This window comes from Chroicocephalus ridibundus, chromosome 13 (assembly GCF_963924245.1).
Source record: "Chroicocephalus ridibundus chromosome 13, bChrRid1.1, whole genome shotgun sequence".
NCBI classification, from domain to species: Eukaryota; Metazoa; Chordata; class Aves; order Charadriiformes; family Laridae; genus Chroicocephalus; species Chroicocephalus ridibundus.
The window spans coordinates 540,028-565,624 of NC_086296.1; the positions used below are offsets into that span (position 1 = coordinate 540,028).

The 25,597-nt window shown below is 50.8% G+C and overlaps 1 long non-coding RNA gene across 1 annotated transcript; it reads right to left on the reverse strand.

Annotated features, from left to right (window-relative positions):
• Nucleotides 1–1,146: 1,146 nt before the first annotated feature.
• On the reverse strand, nt 1,147–19,581 carry LOC134523085 (uncharacterized). The gene is made up of 3 exons (XR_010073206.1): nt 19,525–19,581; nt 8,735–9,424; nt 1,147–2,512 (listed from the first exon to the last, which is right to left on the reverse strand). It is a non-coding gene; the product is annotated as an uncharacterized LOC134523085 (long non-coding RNA).
• Nucleotides 19,582–25,597: the final 6,016 nt, after the last annotated feature.

Here is a 25,597-nt window from a genome sequence, read left to right on the forward strand (position 1 = left end):
AGCCTTTTACCATCCCGGGTACCAGCATTTGCGAGCCAGCCTCTGCTAACGGCAATCCTCGGGTGATGACAGGAGGCTTCCTCCAAAACCCGCTTTCCCGTAGCCACATTCTGCCCCTTCCCCTCGCCCCTCTCCTCTTCCCCGGCTCCTGCCTCCTCCGCCGGGAGGGCTCGTCGTCTCTGTATTCAGCCTCGCCGGCTGCGGGGGGCGCGGGGCGGGGGGTCCCACCTCGTGTGCGCAGCCCTGAGCCACGTCTGCCGCCGCCAGCCCGGGACCGGGCACCCCCGGGAGGGCTCCTGGCCGGCGGGGCGCGGCGATGCTTCGCCGCGGGGTGAACCCCAGGAGCGGGGCTGAGCCCGGCGGAGGGCGCGGGGGTCCCTTCCCGGCTGCCTCCACCCGACTCCCTCTAACCAAGGAGCGAGTTTAAAGCCCCGTAGCTCGAGAGCCCGAAAGGCTACAAACAGGAGCGTTGGGCTGGGGAATTACGGGAGAGCGGTGCCTCCTGGTGCCGGGACAACACAGCAGCGCGTCAATACCTGCCCGGGAGAGGGAGCCGGGCGGCACACTGGCGCTCCCGGGCGCCCTGAGCGCTTGTCCTGCATCTAGGATCTCCGGGGACGCTAACTGCGTGGCTGTAGGGCTTGTGAAAAAAATTCTAGCCCTGTCCGGCTGCTTCCACTGTGAGGGAACACGCCTTTGCACCTCCGACAGTTCCCGTCCTGCTACAAACTGATCTAGCTCGGGAGCTGGCTTCGATGGGCACACGGAGCGTGGAGTGATAAAATAACTGTATAGACACTTGTTTAATCACCGGTCTGCTTCACTTTTACCCTCCCCGCTTGTTCAAAATGGGAGGCTCGCGATTCGTGCCTGGAACATCTTACGCTCTGTCGTGTGTGTTTGTGACTCCATCGCCAAAAAAAGGCTGTTGTAGCATTAAACCCGTGCGGCTAAAACAGATATCGGTAAGTGCAGAATGCGAGGCTTCTCCTGAAATTGCACCCAGGGGAGCACCATCTGCTGTCTCTCTTGCAAATATTACACTTCTTGAATGCATTACCTCTGCCGTCGCTGGGTGCGGGTGTGGAGGCAATTACTGTCGAGCTGGAGGCAATTTTCTATAAGCTGCACAGCAAAACACACTTACTCAGCCCTACAGATGCACGGTGGTGAGGGTAGCTCTCCGTCGAGCTTTAGAGACCAGTCTCCGGGGCAAAATAGCTTAAAATGTTAAAAATCTTTGTTTATCTCCCTATATGGCCGCTGTTTTCCCTCATGAGATGGGAAGCTGTTTAGTGTAAGTGATTAACTGAATCCTTGCTTGGAAGTCTCAGCAGTGCCTCGACAGCGACCTCGGAGCCCCCCGGTCTCGGCTCCGGGGGTGTAAGGGCTTCGCGTCGCCCCGTAGGACGGCTGCCTGTCCTGGGGCTAAAGCCGGGCGCCGGAGGGCAGGAGGGATGCTCGGCAAGGGGTGGGGCGGTGCGGGGTGTGACCAGACCGGACAGTAGAGATGCGTTTGCTCCTTAGGGTATAGGTTCTCAGCCGGGGAAACACAACTTCCTTCCTCCCTACCCAAAAAGGAAGAGGTAATCGTGGCAGCCGGAGTGGAAAGGACACCCTCCTCCGGGAGAGCTGTGGTGGATAGTGGAGAAAAGCCTTGAAAACCCTCCTGAGACTGGAAGTTTCACAGTGCAGCGTTTATAGCTTCCTCCCAGCGGCAGGGAGCGAGCCCCGCCGGGGCGGTGTTCCCCCGCAGGGCTGAGGGATGGCGGCCCGTGTTCTGCGGGGAGCGGGATCCCGAATGTGGAAAACATCAGGACAAAGTGTCAGCGGCGGAGAAGGAGGGTTTCTAGCGCTCCCTCGGGGAAGGAGGGTTTCCGAGGCCGGCGGTCCCCAGCGGGGCAGGAGGGCGGGCGGGGGCTGCGTGGGGCAGGGGACGTGCCGTGAGAGCTGGCCGGAGGAGGGTGCTCGGCATGCTCAGCCCCCCGCCCGCCGGGCAGCCCCTGGCCGGGACCCCGCGGCGGAGCTCCCCCGGCCGCCTGCCGCGGCGCTGGCTCGCCGGGCGAAGATGCTGCCCGGCGGCGCTGGGAGGGCTGGTGCCGCGTGGGACGCCACAGGGAAAGGTGCTTTTGAAGGGAAAACAATAACGCATAACGGCTCCCCTCTTTCCAGGCTGCTTGCTGCGCTCTTCTCCGGAGGAAAGTTGCCCAGTCTAGATCGTTCTTGTCAGAAAACCACCTTGACACTAGATAATGTTTTCTTATATCTGGTGCCTTAGGAAACCGAAGGAAAATGATTATCTGTTGTTTGCTCTGAGGCACTATGGTTCATACTGAAAGAATGGCTTAATACTTAACCTAAAAAAAGATCCATCTAATAATGTGTTAGCTAAAGTCGAGGGATCTTTTGGTAGGAAGCTATGTTTAAGGTATTGGGGCTGATGATCAGCACTGTGTTCGTAGCTGCAGAACCGAGTGATCCCAAACAACGTGTCGGTACCTCTTCGTCCCACCTGGAAGAGAAAATTACAGGTTTTCTTTGTCTTGCCTGTGAGCGGGGACCCGGGGCTGGTGTCCGGGAAGCCATCAGGGAGGCGGGGTGACATGCCCTGGGCTGTCCGGATGAGCCCCTGCCCTCCCCGCTGTCCTTCCCCCGCAGCTCCGCGGAGCGGCGGACCACCACCCTCTGCCTCTCTGCTGCGGGCCTGCTCGGAGCGGGTTAAAATGGCGACGGCCACCCTGTCCCTCGAAGGCAGCAGCTTCTGCATGGCCCTGCCCGGCTGCCCAGGGGCTCCGGGGGAGCCGGGCGCGGGAGGGAGCCGGGGCACGGCCGGAGGGAGGCTGGGTGCGCTGCCGGGAGCTAGTGCCTCTCCGGGGGCTGCGCGGGCCCCTGCTCGGCACTGCGGGGTGACAGGGGTTCCCTGCTCCTCGCAGCCTTTCTCCGCCCGCTGCTTTCCGCTTTCCCGCTCCCAGGACCGTCCGGCTGCGGGTGGGAGACCCGCGGCGCTCGCTTCTGTGCGGGAAGCGCAGGGAAACCCAGCGCGGCGGCGGGGTGGCCCCGAGCCCCCCGGGCGGGGCTCCACCGGCAGCACGGTCGGAGCAGCAGCGGGCTCCCTCCAGGCGGGTCTCTCGGGGCGTTTGTGTGAATCAGTGGGTTTACAGTTCGATAGGGAAGAGCCAGCGAAGGATGTGCTTGGATTTCAGGGCTATTTTAGGCAGAAATAATCGGAAATGTGCCAAGTGAATAGCCTGAGCAATACTTACTGAACAGTCTCTTCTGCTGCGTGTCCCCCACGACCCCCTAATCTCTTTTATTGTGTGCCCCCAAGTTAACAAAAATATTTCGAGACGTCTACGTCGAGAAGTGGCTTTAGTCGAGATCCACATTGCACCGCCCTGAGCCCCCCCGCGCCGTCTCTGCCAGGGCCGGTGGACGTGATTTTTTGCACCAGCCTCCCACGGTGGGAAGGCGGTGGTTCGGAGCCCACGTTCCCCGACGGAGGGGGTGGCTCTGCATCCTCTGGCCCGGCGAGGGACGCTCCTGGGCTCGGACGCCTTCCCTGTGGAGAGCCGTGCGGACACTGCGGCGGGGGAGCTGTCAACGGGGCCCTTTCAGAGCCACGGGCCGGTGACCCCCCGGAACCCCCGTGCGATCCGCCCGCGGGGGTCGGTCTCACTCGGCAGCAGCCGTCGGGCTCGGGGGGCTGCGGTGCGCCCGTCCTCGCCGAGCTCTGGGCATGAGCCCCGGCGGTGAAACCCTGTCCGTGCCGCCGGGAGCAGAGCGGTGCCCGGGCAGAGCATCCTCCGGGGAGGCACGGCACGATTTCTCGGGCCAGAGGCAGGGCAGGCCGTTGGCTTAAACCCGCCTGCGGGGGGGCCTCCTGCCTTAGCGCCAAGAGCCGTTCAGCTGGCGGAGGGTTTAAAGACCCCTTGCCCCGCTGCTCCCTTAGACAGGGTACAAATGGAAAACAGTTCGGCTTCACCTTTCACAATTTAAATACTACCCTGATTCCCCTCTCCCCTATATAAATTCTCTCCTGCCCTTTTTTTTTTTTTTTTTTTTTTTTTTTTTTCCCTCCTTCTGTGTGTGTGTGAGAGATGTTTTTTTGGGGGGGTTGTTGGTTGGTTTGTTGTGGTTTTGTGTTTGTTTGTTTGTTTGTGGTTTTTTTCCTTGTAAACATTTACCTTTCAGTAGGGATATCTGTGTGTGAAGAGGGAAAGGAGGAGAAGGGATCGATTGTGATCAGAGACTTTGGCCAGAGATTCAACAGGGGAACACCAGAACTACCCTTTGACTTGCTCCAGATGCTGTTACAAACACCCTAAGTTGGCGTTTGGGGGTGGGCAGTGAGAAATCCTTAGCTTTGCTGGTACCTCGTGTCTGTAACGGCTTACATGTGAAGGTGGCCTCTGTGCTTATCCAGGGCTGTTGAGAGATCTCCTTTTCCTTCAGATTGGGAAGTCTTTCATTTTCTGCTTCTCTTGGAGCACAGCCTCCCTTTTGTTTGAATTTTTCAAAATAATTTAGAGGTGTGTCAAAGGTGTAACTGCTGTAAAAGGAAAACCAAGCAACCGAATTTTTTGCTGGTGGGCTATGTAAAACTGGATTGCTGTCACCCTAAACTTGTTCTGAAATATGATGGGGATTCACAGTGGAGGAACAAACTAGTTTGTCTTCTAGCTCTATTTGTAGTATATGTACTCAGTGTAGCTCCTATTGATTTTAATTGGGCCAACAGCCCACGTAGCAGTTCCTGGCAAAGATGTTGCTTCTCAGCAGACCAGTGTTGGAGAGAGGCAGGGGGTCTGCCATTTGTTGTGGTAGTAGCAGGGTGACTCTTTAAAATATTTGACTTACTACACCCATGCGAAATGGTACATTTGAGTTCGCACTGTGAGCAGCAGCTTAATCATTGTTACCTGATTATTCTGTGTGTCTAAGGAGGTTTACAAGACCTAAGGAGGTTTACAAGACAAGGGCTCGCCCACCTCCCAGGTGAGTGAGTAAGCAGGGTTTTTACTGACTCGGTGTTTGATGCCGAGCCCAGGCAGCGTACCTAGTTCTGTGCGGTGCCACAAAGACTATTTTGGTTTGCCCCAAGGAACTTCCATTCTCAATTAGCCACCCACCCGCTGTTCCACTAACGCCTTATGGCAGAGATCTCTGCCCGCGGAGCTTCTGGTGACAACACACTAAGGAGAAGAGCGCAGTTTTAAAGCTCTGATGCTTTGAGACTCTTCTTCCCATCTGTTCACTTCTGAGCAGAGGGACAGGCCCTTTGCAAGGATGCGGGGCTGCTAGACCCAGGCCTTGCCTGGGGAAGCTTGCCGTTCCCGGGAAGGGTTTAGCTGGAGTCTCAGAAGTTGTGTACAGATTGAGCCAGGCTTCAGCTGAGAAGCTGGGTGGATAATGCCATTGTCAAGCCTCCAGTGGAGCAGTTTGGCCACCTGCTATCCCTTTGGATGGGAACAGGATGCTTACTGGGGCGCTTATGAGGAAGGGAATATACTTTCAGGTATCCCATGTGAATGGGGTTCTCCGGAGGAGTTTACAGTGAATACTTTTTTCCCTAATCAATCGCAGCTAGGACTAGAGGGTTTGGGGTTGGGTTGTGGTTTGTTGGGGTTTTGTGGGGTTTTTTTTTATATGCCTCATCATCTTTCTTGGCACTTAAGTTTGTCATAATTGCTAGAACATATCCTATCTTCAGCCTGGGCTGGGATGAATCCCGAGGACTGGATGTGGAGCAGTGGCAGGATACGGCCCTAAAACCCAGCAGCTTGTGCTTCCTGCAGGGAAGTGCCTGTCTGTGAGAGCCCTGCTCAAGGCAGCGCACCCCCTCTGCTGCAGCCGGGCGAGCGCAGTGCTGGCCAGCAGGTCTAGGAAAAAATTCCATTGTGCCTTGGGTTTCAGTAAATAGGCTACGAGCGTCCTAGTGGTATTAGGTCTAATCATTGGAGTTTTCCCCTCGAAGCTGTGGCTGAACTTATGTTGATCACTTTAAAACAAATCTCCTAGATATATTTAGTAGAAGAATGTGTAAAACCCCAGCCCCCGAATGGTATTATGTAACCAATGCAGTATTTAAGTGCCCCCTGTGTAAACTAGCTGAAAAGCCTGCTGTTTGCCTTCTTTGCCTCTGTTGTGTATTGGTCAAGCGAAGCCAGGCGCTCTGTTTGCCGTTCTGATTACTATTTTAAAAGGAAAGATCCATAGGATCATGTTATCTAGAAAGTGAAAAAGACTTAAACCCCAGTCACTGGGCTTAGAGATGGCTGTGGGGCCAAGCGAGAGCCCTCTCGTGCGCTGCCCGGGGGTGTGGATTGCTAAGGGAGCTTGTGCCATTTGAAAGCACATGCACATGAAGGATACAGCCCTGCACAATGCACTTTGTCCCTTTATTTTGGCATGTATGGTGCAGCCGCTCTCGGTGGCCCCTGCAGCCTCAGCCATAGTGTTCAGCTGAGCTCAGCGAGGATGAAGATGTGTTAGTGCAGGGTCAAGGAGATGGTGGGAGTTAGTGGGCCCACTGGGAATATGTTCCTGCTGCTATATCTAGAGCTGGTATTAGGTGGAAGTGAGAGGTGGACTTCCTCTTGCTTTTGAACCGAGAGGAGTTTGTAGGCTTTCCCCCTAATTTACTGTTATTGATCTGCCATCAGCTCCTTGCCCAGTTAAATCCTTTATTCAAGGTGCTGGATCTTAGGAGCACAGTGTTTTCCCATTATTGTTATAATCTTTTGCCAAAGAGAGATTCCCCCTTCTCAGTAATGCACCAAAGTGGAAGTAATCGCTCTTTTTTCTTCTTGCATTTGTCCTTTCCTGTTTCATTCACCGATTGAAAAATGGCTAAAGAGCAGCCCCCATTTCACCTCCCCTTTTCCCTGATTGACTCAGCAGCTCCTGGGACAGAGAGAGGAAAGGGGCCTCCAGGTCACAACCTTCACAATCTTCAAAGCCCCTGCCGCTTCCAGCAGCTGTCACAGCTCTCACTGACCATATCCCCAGAAGGTCAGCAAAAAAATAAACACTGGGGCCCGACAGGTCCCCTTCTCATGCAAACTGGCCATTTCCCTCCCCAGCTCCCATTCCATGCATAGCTTACACATAGGAGACCCCCTTGGATTTGCACAGAGCTATGCAAGAGCAAAATGCCACAGAAAATAAAAGCAGAAGGGCTTCCTGGGCAGGCAGGGTGGGAAAAAGAAAAGCAGCTTCCTGAGCTCTCCATGCCCACCCACAGGCTGCTGCAGCCATTTTGTGTGCGCAAAGCCCGAAGGTGAAGCTGGGGAGGGGGCTGACTGTTCCCTGGGAGAGAGACTGCAGGGAAGGATGCAGCTTTTATATCTGCTTGTGCACGTGAGAGACAGGAGAGAGAGAGAGAATCCAAAAGAAATAGGAAATGAAGCATGGACTGTAAAAGCCTTTTCATCAGGATTAGATTGCATCCCTCTCCTACAGCCAGCCTGCTTTCTGCACTCACCTTCCTCTGCAAAAAGTCATGATGAAGCAGAAACAGTGCCAGGGAGAAGCGCAGGTTCAAAAGGCCAGAGTGGAAAGGTCCTTTGCTAAAGGAAATACCCCTCCCCAGCCCTCTTTTATAGAAGTATCCATTTCACCATGGCCACTAATAATCAAAGGGCTGTTTCCTGGCCTTCCCAGCACAGCTCCCAGATGCAGAGCGCTGTTCTCATCTCCATTATTGCAAACCCTTCCCTTCCCCTCCCACCCCACGCACCGGCTCCCCCGCTGCTGAACCCAGCACTCGGGCACGGCTCCGGCCCGTTTTTTGGGTCCCACAGTGGAGGAGGACGCTCGTTTTCCACTTCTCCCTCCGAATACCAAAGGGGTGATTATCCCACGGCCAAAACCCACCGAGGGGCTTCTTCCCTGCAGACAGACAGCTGCTGGGGTGGCGGGAGGCGCTGGGGACCTGCAAGAAACCCCACCAGGAAGAAAAGGCAGCGACAGGGCCCGTAGGAGTCACTTTATTTCTTCGGTGTGGGCCGGGTACAGCGGGGGGGGGGGCGCGGCGGGCCCGGGGCCGCTCACCTTGCGCTGCCCTGCGCCCACCCTCCGCCGCCGCGTGTCGAACAAAGGGAGTTGCACGCCCAAAGCCCCCCAGCCGCCCCCGCCCCGGCAAGGTGTCCCGGGGGGCGGCGGGACGCCCCGTCCCCGCACGCTGTCCCCGCTCTCGCCGCTCCCCGGCGCACTGACGCCCTTTCATTATTGCACTGCTCGCTGCGACCGTGACAGTAGTGCAACAGGGAAAGAGGGGCAGCCCGCCCGGTGGTCCCAGCGCTGCCCGGCCGCCGGGCTGGGGCACGGAGGGAGAGCACGGGGGGGGGGGTTCCTGGCTTTGTCCCCGAGCTGGCCGCCTCCCCCCGGAAGGATGCTGGGGGGGGCTCGAAGCGAGGGCAGCGGCAGGGTCAGCCGCACAACGGGGAGGCAGCGGGCACGGCCCCGCCGCGGGGAGACGCGGCCCCGCTCCGCGCCGCCCCGGACCGCTCGGAAAACCCCGCGGCGGCGGCCGTTCCGCCGCGCCCCGATCCGGCCCCTAGTCCCCTCCCACCGTCCCTCTCCCTGGGCCCCTGAGGTCCCGAAAGGGACGGCGGGGACCACCTGAAACGGAAGGCAGGGCCACCCACCCGGCCGCCGTCAGCCCCCGGCTGATCCCGCACAAGGCGCGGGGAGACCGAGCGCCCCATCCCATCCCCGCTCCGTTCCCACGTACCTCCGTGAGTGCTCTCGGAAGGGCCGGAGGCAGGGCCCGGCGCAGACCCCGCGCTCGCCAGAGGCGTGAGCTTTGTTTGGAGGCGACTGGGATTAGAGCCTCGGCCTCTTTGTGCTACACTCTGCTTCGCACCGCACTGGTTTTCGGGCCGGGATCAGGCACTGAAACGGCAAGCGTGGCTATGTATCTCCTCCCATCCCTTGGTGGGTGTTTACATCATTATGTAAAATAGGCACCCTTCAAACGTCTCGGGACTCATACTATTTTAAAATTGAGCCATGATGGGTTTCTCCGGTTTCAATCACTGCTTGTGCGGTTTAAACACCAGGCTGTTTTGAATCCTGTGTGATAGCATCAAAAATATGCCCATTACTCACAACCTGAGTCACCACAATAGCACAATTATTTGTCACAAATAACATCCCTGCACAATTACTTGCCTATCTAACAACGCTCGTCATTTCACAACTTTTTCCCTTAACTCGATGGGCACATAGGATTATTTTTTCCTGCTGTGGCTTTCTTCTCTCCGTGAAGAATAACCCTCAAAAGAAAAGACCCTATAAGCAATATTGCACTACTACCCTGATCACAAAAGCAGAGGCAATATTGATAGGGTCTCATCCTTAAGGTTAGGAAGCTGGATAATGTGTCTTGCAGCAGGTGACTGGAGGGAGCTTCATTCCATGCCTGCAAATGGGGAAGGGGTACAAGGTTAGAAAGCAGTGCACTGCCCTATGGATCGCAGCACCGTGTGCTCCTGGGAGGGTGGGGATGCAGGGACGGAGCAAACCTCTGACCCCACAGAATCTGTGCATGGACACTACCCCTTCCTCCCAGGACATACTGAAGTCCAGTGTGGATTTTATCCAGGTTTCTATAGCTCTGTCCCCAGTTCTCACCTTCTTCTGCGTAAGTTTCTCTCCTTTATTAATAACCTCAGTCAATTAGCTGCCTAGCTGTTAGAGGCTGGGAAGTGCTATTTATTTGATTAACTGGTAGTTGTATTTTAAACCTCTTAGTAACAGGCATCAAGCCCTCGGAGAACTTCCTTTCTAGGGCCGTCCTACTTGGAGAGCCCAGTGTTTTAAAATATCCCTCCCTTCATTGGAAATCATGGGATTAAGTACACACCAAAAATTAGAAAGCGAAACAGGATCTCCAGGGCTAGCTCTCCTGCGCTGACTTCACATTAATGCACAGAGATTAAACCATGTTTGGAGACACACACGTGTTTTGCCCTAGCTCATTTTTGTTTGGCTCTTTCTTCTCCTCTTCCCCCTCCCAGCATCTTTTCTGTCTGAGGCTGGAAAGCACAATCTTTGGCTGGGGCTGCCTTGATGTTGAAGGCACCAACAGCCACAGAAATGATTCCCGGGGAGGGGCAAGACACCTCCAGTTTCAGGGCTGCTTTGCCAACTAGAATCTTCCTCTGCAGTCTGGCTCCCGGGGAACCTGCCCCGGTGCATCTGTCACATAGGAACACTTTGAGTCCAGAGGAAGAGGAAGGAAACTTCATTCCCAGGCCATCCGAAACCAGGTCATGATTTTGACACTTTCAGCTTCTCTTTCCTCAGCCTGCTTTCCAGTGGATTAAATAGGAGTGTGATGGAGAGACAAGCCCCTAATTCATGGATTCCTGGCTAATTTATGCATGCCACATTGATCTAGTCTTTGCCATTAGAGATCCCTGGCCTTTGGCACGCTGGCGTGAGGCAGCCCTGCATCCCCTTTGATGTTGCCTGACTTGCCCAGAGCAGCCAAAAACCAAGGACATGCCAAAGGGAACAGGGGAAGCCGCATTAATTGTTTGTTTTTCTAATGGACTGATAAACAAAATCTCCAATGCGCCCCAACCCTTCCCTCTCCCCATCCTTTGTAATGCCTGTTGGAAGCAAATAGGGATCTTTCTTCCACATTATTTATTTGCAATAACCCTTGCTCACGTTAATTAAAAGGCTATGTTCACAGAGACTGCTGTAAGCGGCTCAGAATGAGTTTTATCAAACTTCTGTATTCTCGTTACCTTGGCAAAACCTCAGGTTTAATCCTGCCACTCTGCTTCTCACCAGTCCCCGCAAGCTAGACATGCAGTTGGACTGAGAACATAAAAAAAGACGCAACTAGGCTGGGCCTTACCTTTCCATCTATTCCCGTCCAGTCTCTATTTTGTTTATTGTTTACCATGTCTTTTCCACTCTTCAGCCTCGATGTTATCTCAAACAAGACTTACACTTAATACACACAATTTAACTTCTCCAATGGCTGTGACATTACTAATGCATCAATAGTAGGGGGGGAAGGACGATTTGACAATTTCCACACAACTTAAGAATTTCAGTAGTTGCAGAAGCTACAACTGGCAGGAGAAGGTAAGGGATGTAATTAGAAACGTCAGCCACAATTTACGTTCCAAGCAAAGGCAATTAAGTTACTTTGTCTTTACGTTTCTGGATCTGTGCTGAGAGCCTCGATGTGTCTCAAAAACTTCCTTATCTCCAAGTGGTGTATTGGTACAGGACTCCCCACACCTTCCTCTCCTCTTTCTTTGTCTTTTTTTTTTTTTTTTTTTACTAGAGAAGAAAAATAAAGACTGAATCAATCTCCAGTAATATTCTCCCAGTTTGCAAACAAATGCAAAGCCTGGGTCACGCTATGTCCTATAGCAGGGAGACTCTCTGGAATGTATATGGGGGTTATTTTAAAATAAACGTTTAAACACGAGATTACGAAATGCATGCTATTTATACACCAGGAGGCTCAGCATCTCTAGATATGTTTAGAAACCTCTCTCGCCTTTAATCACAGTTATAGAAACTCAATGGAAATGTCACCCAGACTAGTATGGAAATAACACTATATGTTGCTCAATAATGGCAGCTTTTTTTTTCTTTTTTGGCAGTGGGGGGGGGGAATCTCTCACTGTAGTGGAGTCATTGCTGTACGTTTAAGCCCCCCTTTTCTGATGTTCGCAGACAAACAGACTGAAGTGCCCTTACGGTGAAGCTCTGGGATAAATAAAGTAGTGAGCTGACTCTGTGGAGCTCAGAGGCCTCTCTCTGCTCCTCCCGAGATCAGACCTTGTCTTCCCTGCTTTAGCTTGGGGAGCCATTTCCCCACTTCCCCTGCTCCTTTGTTGCCCGCTGTTTGTTTGTTTCTCTTGTGGTTAAAGATGCTACTTTGGGCAAGCGGGTTTTTTAAATTTTCATCTCAGTTGCAACCCCACAAAACCTAGCAAGGCAACAAAGCTTCAGTTCAGCCTTGTTTCCCTGGTCACAGCCATTTTGCTAGCCTGAGGAAAGGAGACCATTTAAAAGCCATCTTGCAATTAAATACATTATATAGGCTACAATATATTTTCTGCAGCAGAATTGACACTATTACCAAAGGTCAGAGCAAACACTTTGGAAACAGCTGTAGGCTGAGACGTGATTTTGAGTTTTCCATCCTATTTAATAATTTTATCATTGTTTTAAAACTGGGAAGTGTTGCCTTCTTAAGTCTCTCTCTTTTTTTCTGTTCTTTTTTTTTTTTTTTTTTTTTTTAGAAGAGAGAGAGAGAGAAAATTCTTAGCATTCCAGTCTTGGCTCCTTAAGTCTATCTAGCAAGTTTGTACAAATCCGTCCAGAGAAAAAGGGGATTCTTACTTCCATGCAAGAGTCAACCTGTCCAGGTGTGAGAGACTCCAGAGTGAGGGTTGATAATCCTCTCTGAAAACACCACCTTCCCAAGCGCCTTTCACCCACCCAGCTTGGGGCTCTGTCACCCGCTGCCACTTATCAATACGCTCCCCTTCTCCTGAAATCAGGAGGGATTACACTTCAGAACGTCCTGCCATTTGATTCTTGCTTATAATGTTTAGTTTGTGGGTTTCAATAACCCTTTTCTCAGTAGCAACATTTCCTCGGCTGGCAGAAGCCAGATCTGCGTCAGTGAGCTCCATTAAAAGGAATGACAGAGCTCCTTAAACAGCCTAGACTTTGTAACCCCACAATACGGCTTTTCTGCATGGTGTTTACCAGTGCTCTGCTGTCTGATGGGGGGGGGGGAAAGACATGTGGTACTAACTTCAGGAGCAAAATAGGGCTAAATCCTATCACCTTGGCAGTGCTGATCCCGCTCCCGGCCCCGCGTGTGCAGCGGGCCAAGCGAACGCCCTGGCAGCTGGGAAGGAGCCACGCGTGGGGCGGCTCTCGGGGTCCCCCAAACGCCTCATCCCCGCGCCAGGGGACGGGCTGCCCTCGTTGGGGACCCCGGCCGCCCGCGCACCGCCCCTCCCCGGGCCTGCAGGGCTGGGGGCGACTTCTCCCCAGGGCCACAAGCCCCAGTCTGCGGGGCCGGGGGCACCTCCCTCCTCCGAACCACCCAGGAGCCACCTTAACGCAGATGGAGCACTCCATGCAATGACTCAAAAAGTCCCCCTGAAAAAAAAAAAAAAAAAATCCCTCTGAAAACTTAAACCATCTGATTTCACTTTCCGCTCCAACTGGTTGTGTAGCCAGGGCGCAGGTCTGGCCTCCTCCGCCACACTAATACCCTATGTGTGCTGCCTCCACAGAGGAGGGGTTCTTTTAACAAGTTTATGCAACAACAGGATGGAGGCTCGGCCGAGCCCTTCCCCCCGCAGCCCGACCTGATTCCCCGCATTCCTCCCGCGCCCTCCCCCTCCCACCCAACTGGAGACAAACTCTGGCATCTCCACACACATGCAAATGGTTTCCCTTGCACAAATACAGACTCCTGAAGGGGCCTTTGCTTCCGAATCCCCCCTCTCCCTTTTTTTTTTTTTTTTTTGCTTTCCTCCAGTGCCTTTTTTTTTTTTTTTCGCTGTTACATTCCTCAGCCAGGCAGGGTTAAAAAAAAAAAGAGAAAGAGAGTGGGGAAGGGAGGGTTTGGAATGTGTAACCTCCATCTCAGGCCCAAATCTGCAGGCAGCCCCGTCCTCACCCCCGGCCCCTGCCTCCAGGAGAGCTGGTGACCAGGAAGGGCCCTCGGTGGCCCCCATGGCCTGGGACGGCGTCCCCTCGCCCTCTGCCCATGGGACACCCTCCTTGTCACCGCACAGGCCTTTCCCTCTACCACACGCCTCGAACCCCCCCACACGCCCAGGGGACGTTTTCAAGTGTGGCGACTATATTATTTTTAAAGACATAACTTTATACAGGGAAACAAGCATGCATCTATTCCCCCCGTGATTTCTCCACGTCCACGCAAGGCAGGCTCACGCACCCGAGAGGCCATCTTACAGCCCGGCATCGGCCCCACCGGGGCCTTCAGTGGCACTTCTGTCCCCTCGCGGAGGGGTTCGGGGGCACAGGCACCACAGGCCCGCTCGGAGCAATGGGCTGCCCCCCTCCAGGTGGCTTCCACCATCTTCCCCATCCTCTTTGGCCAGGGGCAGCAAGGGCCCCTCGCGCTGCCGCTCTTGTGGTCCTATTGACGGCGGGGGGAGAAGACAGCCGCCCCCAGCAGAGCCCTTACAGATTTCACTCTCTCCTACTTCTTAATTAATCAAAAATTAGGACAGGACGAGGAGGAAGTGCCAAAGCTAAGCAGGCCTCCCCATTCCTTAACGCTTATGAAAATGGCAGCCGTGCTACAATGCCGGGAGATGGATGAAAAGAGAAGCTCAGGAGCTGTGTGGGCTCAGGCTACCCCCACCCAGGCCTGGGGCCGCACTGCCTCCGACACCGTGCTCGGGCCTTCGCCGGGCTTCAGCCCCTCACCAGAGGAGAGGGACTGAAAAGGTGTCTTTTGTTTGCCCGCTTGTTCACTGAAGAGCTGGAGTGCGTTATTGAGGCTTCGGCTTCCCCTCATCCCTCTCAAATGACACACACACCCCCCTCAGGATGTGGTCCTCCATTTTCTGCCTCCCCACGGCTGGCTGGCACCCCCCGGCCTGGCTCGGGGTGCGCGGTGCCATCTGAACATGCTCCTTTACCTAGATTTGATTTCCAATATGACGGCTCTCCCCACCCCCACCCTGTGCTCCCAAGGTAACAGCTCAAGGCTTCAGAAAAAAGGTCCCATCCCCCAGCCCTCTGAACCCCTTTCTTAGCAGCTGCGAGCGAAAATACCACATCTGCCTCCAACTGCACCGCCAGTGACAGTCACCAACATATTGTTGTTTAAAGATCAATCCTGAATGCAATATTCCTGCTCCTAGGCCTACATCACCCCTGTGTCTCTCAGCCTCGCTCCACGTTGCTATTGGGAAGCGCAGGGAGAGATTGTCTTTCAAAACCTATTGATTATTATTTAGGTGCCTTCTACTGTGGGGATTTTTGTGGGTTGTTTTTGGTTTTTTTATGAAAATGAAGGTATCAATATTGCTTTAATCTTAACAGTAATTCCTCTAAAAGTGAAATATGATGGAACTTGAACAATACATCAATAGGAAGCAAAAATTAAATAGCCTGTGAATACATGGTATATATTAAAGTCACTGAATTCTATACACAACAATAACATCCTTAGGTTCATAAAACTCCAATTTTTAAAGCAGTAGCAAGAAAATATCCAGATCTGGTAAGGATATTTTTTAAAGGTGGTGATTGCTCTAAAGGAGGACAAGAGGGCTTTAAAATGTGAATAGGCCAGCTTTTTATTTTACAACTTGGACACACAAACCCACGCTAGTGGCAAAAGGGCAATCCATTTTGTACACTGAAGCAGTCAAAACCAGGAACAAAACCCAAGGAATTTCCATACAGACCACTCAACCTAAACACAAAACAAACAAACAAACACAAGGGTAGGGATTTTTTTTTTTTTTTTTTTTTAGGCAATTTCTACGTGATCTTGACGTTTTAACACTCGCTCAAGCCTTTGGGGTGGGGGGAAGAAATCAGAGTAGGGGGCTGTTTCCCTGCTAAAATGCATTAAATAACTACGGGATCCCATAATGTCAGTGGCTGGGTGTGCAACAGTAACTGGTCATAAAGGCTGTATCAGGACTGGAACCAAATGCTTTGACAATATTATTGCACTGCTTTATTTGTGCAGACAGTAGTGCAACATTGTCAGAGCCAGCGATACCAGCAGCCACTGCTGTCCCCGCGTCCTTTTGTGAGGGACCGCTACGCTGCAGCCCTAACCACAATAACGCTTGGGTGTTGAGCCCCAATAAAACTCTGCATGACAAAGTTTATTTGCAATCGCAATTAGACAAGGTAAAACAGTGGCAACAACAACAAAAAGTTAGTTTAAAAAAAAATGACAGAAAGAGAGGGGAAAAAAAAAAAAAAAGAGAGAGAGACAGACAGACCGACCACTGTTAGTATGGCTTGTTAAACAAACCGTTTTAAGTCTTTTGCTACATGCCCAGTGTATCTAGGCACGGTACGTTATAAAGGTTTTATACAATAAAATATTTTGCTACAGTAATGGAGAATAAAAGAACATGGGACATAATTCAGCATCCCCCAAATGTATGTGTTTCCATAAAAACCAAATTGGTCAGTCAATGAATCTGAACTGCACAATTTAAATAAATCACAGAAGGTGCCAGCCCTTTCCTGTGCCTTCAGAAGTTTCCTTAATTGTGCTGTGTATTTAACGGTGGTTGACCAGTACAGATGAAAAAGGCTGGGGGTGTGTGTGTATATATAGAATGGTATAAATACACAGTGCTTTGATTTGCTATGGAAAATGTTGCAGAAATGATGAGCCTTGTCTACAAAAATACCTAGTGTCTGTGCTTCAGTCTCACACGGATCTGTTTGGGTGACCACTCAAAAATTACAGTATAAACACCCCAGATTCTTAGAAACAAATCAGCAGCATTAAATCCCTACAGACATTGATAGGGACCACCCTAAACATGTAGGGGAAAGTTTCTCTAAGGGGAAAAACTATAAAGAAATCATTATGAGACTTCAAGGCAGATACTGTGTGGAAGTGTGTAGAAATTAATAATGAATTACTCACAAGTTATTGGTAAACAAAGCAGGTAATGTGATACCTTGAAAGTTCCCAGACATGTTTGGAGCTTATGTTTTAAATAGGATGGCTTTAAATTATTCCAGTCCATTTCTATAGAAAGACACAGAAAAACGTATCACCCAGAATCTCTCTTCTTATTGAAAACCACTCCCACATGTATAAAACCTTATTTCACACACGTGCATAAATACACTGGAGGAGGCATCTATTTTAGGGTTGTTTGCCCACTCTGAAGAGGGTGGGCTGCTAAAGGGGGTCATGTTTCTGCCAGCCAATGCCCTTTTAATATTGCACTGCTCATCATAATTGCCAGTAGTACAACAGAAAAAGGGCTCTGGACAACAGCATACTTCAGAGACTTTCCAAAATAAATGATAAACCAGTTAGAAACTTCTCCAAGTGATGGCCTTCTGTGCATGATTTACACTAAAACAGATTTGTTACATTCAAAAAAAAGGAGTTTCTTCAACAACCACATTGATTCAATGTCATTCTTTAAAATTAGATTTTAATATTTCACAACTGCATCTCAAATTAATTTCAGCAAGAATTTAGATAAGCTTGTTTTAGGGACTTTTTTTTTTTCTTCTTCTTCTCAATGGTAAGTGTATTGCATTAGAGCACGTGAAAGCAAAGACCAGAATTGGGACTGTCCTCCTTGCATTTCAGCACCCCAGTATTTTACGAAAGTAGGTGTAATGAATTAGATTAAACATTAAGTTAGAGACACAACGGAGGAGAAGTTCATATGGTCTCTATTGCTTTCATCTGAATTGTCTGCTAAAATATTTGGTATTTATTATATACATGCTTTGCTAATAGCTTAAATTATTTTCATTTATTTTTAATTGCTAAGGAAGTCTTGCTATTTTACACAAGCATCTAAATAAGCTTTCAAAACAACTGCCATCCAGGAGTGAGAGACCTTTAAAAATCATCTACTTGCATGATGAAAACATTACTATTGTAATTTTTTCCTTTTTCAAAAAGAATGTATGGGTAGTAAGGAGAAAACATCAGTTAATCATTACAAATCAGACATTCCAAATAATTTTAGCAATAAGTAACATTTAAAAAGTCAACTTGTTAGTCTTTAGGTTTCAAACTGTTTACCATTTGTTTCTTTAAACAATTTCAAACTTAAACCTGGAAAATGTAACTATTTGTTAAATAAGGATCACTTGGGAAATTATAAAATACTTTGATTTCAAACTTCAAACAATGCAGAGAAATTCTATGCAAAGAAATTGAAACTTGAAAACAACCTCCCATAGGCTGTATACATAAGCAAGAATCGTAGCAAACGCTAAAATGAATTAAACTGATTCAAGTCTGAGGGAGTTTGGGCTGAGTGAGAAAATGCACTAAATGAATTCTAGTTGTCAATTTTTCATAGTATTAACAAAAAGCCAATTGATTTAGAAATGTCCCAGCCCAATTAGAATCTTAAACTGTATCAGTCTTATTTTTCTGATTTAATTTTTCCTCCTTTTTTTTGTACAATAATTTATCCCTAATCCAGAAACCTAGGCTAGTTTGGAAATTATTAAAAAAAAAAAAAAAAAGAGAGAGAGAAAAAAGGAAGGAAAAGAAAAAGAAAGCTAGAGGAAAGAATGTGCTTTAAACTTTAGGAAGCTTTTTTTAATTCTAGAGCCCCAGGTTTGTGTTCGAGGGTACGAGCTTTCCTTACACAACTCGAAGACCACACACTGGAGGGAAACGGAGCGGAATTGGGGCAAAGTGCAAGAATGCCAAAGAAACACTTTGGGCTGCGCACCCTGGTTTATTGCAAAAACTCTGGACTATTTAAGCAAAGCATTAGTTTTACGAGATTTAAATATTAAGCCAATATAAATACCGGCTGGAGATAGCATGTGACTTATTGCCTCGCTCTTAGGGGGTTTTAAGCAAAAAGAGAGGGGGCTCCAACCCGATCTTTGGCGGGTCGGTGCTGGGCGGTGTCCGGGCGCAGGGGGTTCGCTCCGCCGGGCGCGGTGTCCCCGGCGGGGGCAGCCCCGCGAGCCGGGCTCGGCCTGGGGCCGGCCCGGGCATCGCTCCCGGTTTCTCAGAGGCGTTTGGGGAGGGGGGAGACCAGCTCACCGCCACCCCGCGACCGCCGCCCGCGGCCGGCTCTCTCCGCTCCGCGCCCGGGCCACGCACCCCCGCGCCCTCCCCTCCCCTCGCCTCGCCGCCGCTTTCGGCCGCCACGCACGGCTACGTGCCGCTCCTGCCGCTCGCCAGCTCCGTTCCCAGCCCCGCCGCCGCCCCAGGCGGCTCCAGCCGCCGGCTCCTTCCCACCCCTGCACGAGTCGCTCGCCAACAGCGAACCGGCCGGCGGGCGCTCCGCGGGGAGACCGCTCCCGCTCTGAGAGCGGCAGGGGAAAGCTCCCGCGCCGGGAAGCGCCCGGCCGGCGGGGAGGCGCGGCCCCGCGGGAGCCCCCGCACGGGGGGCGGGCAAGGGGCGCCGCCGGCGAGCGGCCCCCCGCCCCGGCTCGCCCCGCGCCCTCCGCCGCGCTCCCCCTCGCTGCCCCGGGCGGAGGGCGCCGCTCGGCCGCCCGTCCCGCCGCCGCTCGCCGGCGGGCCATTGTCCGAGCGGCGGCGCGCCCCGCCGCCCGCCCGCGCCCCCGGCCCGCAGCTCCCGCCATTTCCGCCCGGGCGGGCGGATGCGGCGGCGGGGCCCGCGGTACCTGCGCGGGAGGGACGGGTCCCCGCGCCGCGGGGGGAAAGTCGCCCAAAGGGGCGCGGAAGAGGCGGCGAGAGCGGCGCGGCCGCGACCCCCGGCGCCCGCCGCCCCCGCCCGGCGCCGCTCCCCGCCCGCCCGGGCGCGGGCGAACCCCGGTACCAACCTCATGGCCGCCCCGCTCCTGCCTCCATCTTTGACTAGTTGACATTCAGCTCCTGCCTGACCAGCTCCTCATTAGCATACCGCCCCGCCATTGGCTCGCCCCTGCGCTAGTCTTTGCCACCGCCTCCCCCATTGGCTCCCGGCGAGGATATTTAAAAATATTATCCCCTCGCCCATTGGCGCTGGGGGGCGCACGTCACGGCACGCTCTTTATTTTAACAATGAATGCACAAACACATTCTTCCATTCACAAAATTTTTTTTTTTCAGTAGTTTGCCCGCCTTTTCTCCAACTACATTTTCATTGATTTTTTGTTTCAACTGAGGGGGTCCCGGTTGTAAACAGATAAATCAAAGGCGAGCGGAGCGGGGACCTGAGCAAATATTATTTTCTCTCTCGCCTTTGTCGCGCAGTGTCGGTGTCGGGGAACAGCCCCGGTCCCCGCGGCCCGGAGCGGGAGGTGTGGCCGGGGGGGCTGCTCTGCCCAGCGGCTGCAGCTACTTTCTCGCTATTTCGGTTTGAAAGCTCGATCCCCTTTCCCGCGCGTAGAAGAGTAAGCCCCGTCCGGGCAAAACAAATGGCTAAATTTGTCCAATTTAGAGTAGCCACTACCGCTGCAGTTGGGGAGCGTTCGCGGGGGGCTCGCCGGGTGCGTGCCCGCGGAGAGGCCGCTCCGCTCCCTCCCGCACCGGCGCGGACGGCCGCGCTCGCCGCGGGCTGAGCCGGGCGGGGGATTTAATTGTGACCGACTAAAACACGCCAGGTCACTTCAGTGCACTTTTGTGACAAGAGCTCTGCCTTTTGCACACGCGGTTGGGCTGAAATCAGGCTCTATCAAAGTTTAAGGGCTGGGGAGGGAAGCTCCCTGGTATTTCTCTTGCCTTGCAAATTGTAAAACACAGGAATCGTTGAAAAATGAATAGACAAAGACTGAGAGGGTCAATGATAGTCTCTCTCGCAGGGAAATGTCTTGGTGAGTTTCTTTTTTGAAAAGATTTCTGCCGTACTGTTAACTAGCAAACTCACAACCGTGCAGTTGTTTCCACCTTTAAAACACATAGTTCGTTCTGTGGAATCAGCTCTTCAACAATTGATTTCAACAGATGTTTGTAAAATGAAAATGTTTTCATACTCCAATGAGACAAACTTAACAGCAGAGGAACCGGGTAAGCTGTGAGACAGCAACACACTTTTGTGGGTAAAATGGCTTTTTTTTTTAAATTGTGTTTACTGGCATTTTATTAAGTAATATTTCTTTGGGAAAAGTGTATTTCTCTCTAAACTGTTGAACGATTTAAATTTTAAAATATCTTTTACTTTCATTTGTTAACTACTTTCATACCAAATCCAATCCCAAAATATTTTGTGTGCGTGTGAACCAGAATTTTACATTATACAAGAAAAAGGATATTAGCTATTTTTAAAAATAAACTAAACTTCCTTTGTATCTATTCTTGGGCTTGGGAGTTGGTTCTGATTTGGATATTTTCTCCATATATGTATGCAGATGTGTGCATAGCCCCCCACGCACAAATCTTGAACCCAAGTTGTAAGTGCTGGGTCCGGGTGTAATGGGTGGGGACTCGGAGCAGTAGATCTCTGGCAGTGTTTTTGGAGATGGGAGAGAAGGGCAGTGGGCTGTGAAATCACACATTCCTGTCCAATGGAGCTGAAATAATGGTATTGTTCTCTGGAAAAGAGGTTGCTTTTCTCTTCTCCATTCTTCCCCTGATCTGCGGGGACCTGATTGTGCAGTTAATCAGCAAAAAAGCGTTTGATGTAAGGCAGGGCGTGAATTCAAAAGGGCCAGGGGGGATTCAAGAGGGATTCTTCTGTCTGTTAGAAAATTTTTTTCTGATTTCAAAATGGTAGACGTTTGAAAAGCTGCACTGGTCTCACTTCAGAGATCCGAGTTTGTAGTAGGTACCAGCACTAATTATATCGCTTCCTTTGTTGTTTTGACACTTTACTGCTGGGGGGGTGGGGGGGAGTAGATATCTTGCAGCAAAAAGAAAGATGTCCTTCCTGGAGCAAAGGTGAGCCCCTGTACCCCCGTAGTTAATTCCTTCAGCTTGCTATCAGTAGCCAGAGAGTCTCCTTAGGACTGCCTTGCTAACTGTTTAGCTTGCACGATTCACAGTAAAATAAAGCCCGTGGGGAGCAGGTAAGAACTAAGTCGGTTTTGTAGCTCTTTTTGGTGACCTGTGTCCTGAGCATGACATCCACCTCCCCGAATCTTTTAACATAGAAGCTTTCCTGTCCCACACGGACTCGTCCGTAAATCTTTCCTTGCCAGCCTAGCCTAAAATGCCAAGAATATTTGAAGCATGTTTCTTATTTCAGTGTGGTCATTTCCCAAACTTTTAAACAAAATGCTTTCTGCCGATTTCTGCTGTTGTATATACACAACATCCTTCCTATGCACAGCACCTATAATATGTAAATATGTAAATTCATTGCTATCCCTTTACTCAATATATTATTATAGCTACACAGGAAATGACACATCCTAGAGAAAGGCAACTGCCTTGGATGTTTACATGAAAAATGTGTAACTTTACAGCAAGCTCCGAACGGGTTTGTCAGTTTAAGCTTAGCCAAACTGCAAATAAAGTCAATGAAAGTTCCCCATGGCCAGCCCTGGGTCCCCAGCCCCAGATCTGTCGCTCTGGGCCACCACAGCCCTTTCCCTGGGGCTCCCTCTCGCCCTGCCGAAGGAGGATTGCTCTGCTGAAATGCCAGATTGATTGATTTAATTTTTGTGTTTCAGGGCTGGGGGACATTGGGGAATTCTTTGGATTTTTTTTTTTTGTGTTGTTTTGCTGCAAATTGTGCAGTTGTGCTCTCCCCGCCCTTTGGAAAGGGAGACTGAGAAAAGATGTTTGTTCTGCTATTAGTTTGCCTTAAAGAAGGGCTCCTTGCAAACGCCCAATGCTGGAGAAGAATGGCGTTTTCATCATTTTTAAACATCAAGGAGAGGAGGGAGAAAAGCTGATTTTTCTTTTTTTTTTCTTTTTTTTTTTTTCCCTCCAGATCTTGGGGTGTTTTTGCAGTGTAACTCAATCTGATGTCACGGGGGGTGGAGTCTCCGCTGCGTTTGCTTAAACTGGAGCTGCCTCAGTTCAAGGCCTTGTGGCTGAAAGTTCTTAAATCTGTGGCAGACAGGCATGACTATTCCTTAATGAGACCCCTGCTGCAATAACGCGTTTTTTATTTTAATCAGCTTCTTAATGCTATTAATTACGATTTCTTTAATAACGCTCTTCCCATCTGCAAGGTTAACTTGGTCCCACACAAACGGCACAGTAACACGCTTCACCGCTATCGTCTGTGTGAAAACACATGTACAAACTCATATAAAACCTTCTTAATTAGGTCTCGAACATACATATGCTTTGTGAATGTGAATGACAGAAACAAAGAGAAGAGGGCAAGAAAAATTTCCCAGAAGTTTCCAAAGATATTTACAGAGGCTGTTATAAATTAACTTCAAAATCCATCCTCGTGCAAGATTGCTACATTTTGGAAGGATAGATTTGATTTTTGTGTTTTGTTTTTTATTCCCAGCTCCCTAGCTGCAAACATTTGCTCCTGTGGACAAAACTGTAAGGCTGGATTCAAAATGAATTGATAAAACTCCGTGGGAGACAGGAACAAATAGATTCATAAAACGTTCACAGGACAGCACTGAGCAGTAATGTTTAAACTTAAACAGATTGGACTTTTGGTTTGCCTCAACTTCAAAAAAATCACTACCACTCCTTCAGAGAGGCTGGTAATCGAAGTCACCTCTGGGCTCATCTAAAACCGTAACTCTCATTTAGCACAGCTACCTTGGCTTTTCCTTTTTAACACACAAACTCGAAAAATTAAGTGGACCCTTTATTTAAACACTGATTTGAATGATCCTAAAAGTTGCCCCTAAAATATGTGAGATTTCAGCACCCTCATATTTTTACCCAAGTAATTTACAAAAAAGTTTTATTTGAAAGGGCTTTGTTTCAGACACATGAGAATAAAATGGTTTAAAATTACTCTACGCACATGTATCTCTAGCCACATACATATGTCTGCACATCATGGAAATTCAAATTGCTCTTTATTTTTTCCCAGACTCCTATAGTTTTTCAACAAAAGCAGCTAGTTAAAGGATTTTTTTAAAATTAAAAATATAAACAAAAGCACTATTCACAACAAAAAGGCATCCTCTGAAACATTTTAGTAATTTAAAAGCTGTCAGAAACGATTTCTAAAAGTCTAAAAAGCACCCAAACTCATCCCCCCAGCCATGTGTCTTTATTTAGATGGAACAATCGTTTTAATGTGATAAAAGTGCAATATTTTCTTAAGGCCATTTTCCTATCTGCAGGATTGAAATTAAGAAAGGTAGAGAAATCTCCTCGTTCCTTTTGCTAAAAATAAATAATCTTGACAATTTCCTAGCTAGCAGATGGCCAGAAATACCTTACGTGTTTCCATAAACATATCCAATCGATAGCTTCAGAAGTGATTGCATGTAACCAAAATGCAGTCAGCCCAAAGAGCCCAAACCTCTGCTGATCAAACCTCTACAAAGCAGGCTCTTGTGCTCGGTTTGACAGTGTCCGAAAGGAGGGGAACATGAATGAGAAAAACAGTCGCTAAATGCAAGTTATGAATGAGGGATTGGATGGGAGGGGAAAAAAAAAAAAGGAAAAGAAAAAAAAAAAAGAGGAGAGACGCAGCTAATACAAAAATCAGTTTAATTCCATAGGTTTTACATTGATGTGATTTTTCTCTCGGATCCCACCGCGTCTGTGCACTAGTAGTTCAAACCGTGTCTAGCCCGAACCCCCCTAAACAGCCTGGCTACAGGCGAGGAGGGCATTGTGCTTCTTGGCTCACATTTTCTTCTCCCCCCTCCCCTTTACTCGCCCCCCACCTCTCCCCCCTCCCTCTTTTGTAAATCAGAATGAGGAGGTTTTATAGTGAGTCTAATTCTCACTCCCTCCATTTCCTTCCTTTCTGCATTTTTTATCCCCCTTCCACCCCGCCCCTCCCTCGCCTGCAGCCCTGCTATTGATTAACCACTTCGCTGCTGCCCCTCCGCCGCCTCCCCCCGCACCGCATCCCCCCGCACCGCCCGGCCCCGCACCGCGCCGGGGCTGCCCGGGGCCGGGGGGGGCGGCCGGGGCTGCCCCGGGGAGGCTTCCCAGGTCCCGGGGCGGGGGCCGGCGCTGCCGGGCAGCCCTTTGAAGTCAGTTGCACTTAATGATAGTTAATGAGGCCGGTGGCAGCGCCGGGAGCGCCCGCCCGGCCCCGGCCCCGGCCCCGGCCCCGGCGAGCAGCGGCACAAGCGACCGGCCCCGGCCGGGGCGCGGGGGTGTCCCCTCGGGGGGGTGGGGAGGGAGGAGTGCCGGGGAGAGGGGGATAAAAACCCCGGGCACCGAAATAGTTAATGGCCCCTGGATGCATTGATTAGTATTGATGGCTTTGGTAGTTTTAATGGATTTGTTGTTTGTGGGAGGTGGGGAGCTCTTGCCTTGCTTTGAATTCTAACCCCCTGGCTGGAGCTTGCTCCTAATTGCATGCACAGCATTCCTTCGGAGTGGGTGGTATCACCTTTTACTGCTGCTCCCTTCCACAGGGAAGGCCTGTAAAAAATCCCTTTCATGTGCCCGAAAATCAATACCCAGGGCTCTGGATGGCTGCTGTAAAAACAAAACAAAATTCCGTCCCTCCCCCGCCAAATTTCTTTTTTTTTTTTTAAAAAAAGATATATATGTATAGGGAGAGAGAGGGGAAAGAAGAGCCCCCACGAGCAGCCCCCTCCCCGCGGGGGAAGGCGAGGGGCAGTTGGCTCCTCTTGGCCAGCCCAGGGCCGAGGCAGGTTCGGGGGGGTGGGAACGAGCCCCTGTTTTTACAGCTGCTGGGGGCACTTTCGGCGGCTGCTGCCGCTGGGAGCGGGGGGTTCAGTCTGGTTCTGGTCAATAAAAATGGATGTAGCTTGGAAACGCCTGCTGCAGCGGCGGGAGGGCGGAGGGTCAGGAGCAGTGCTTAAGAGGTTAAAAAGGACCGGGTGAGTGGGAAGGTGC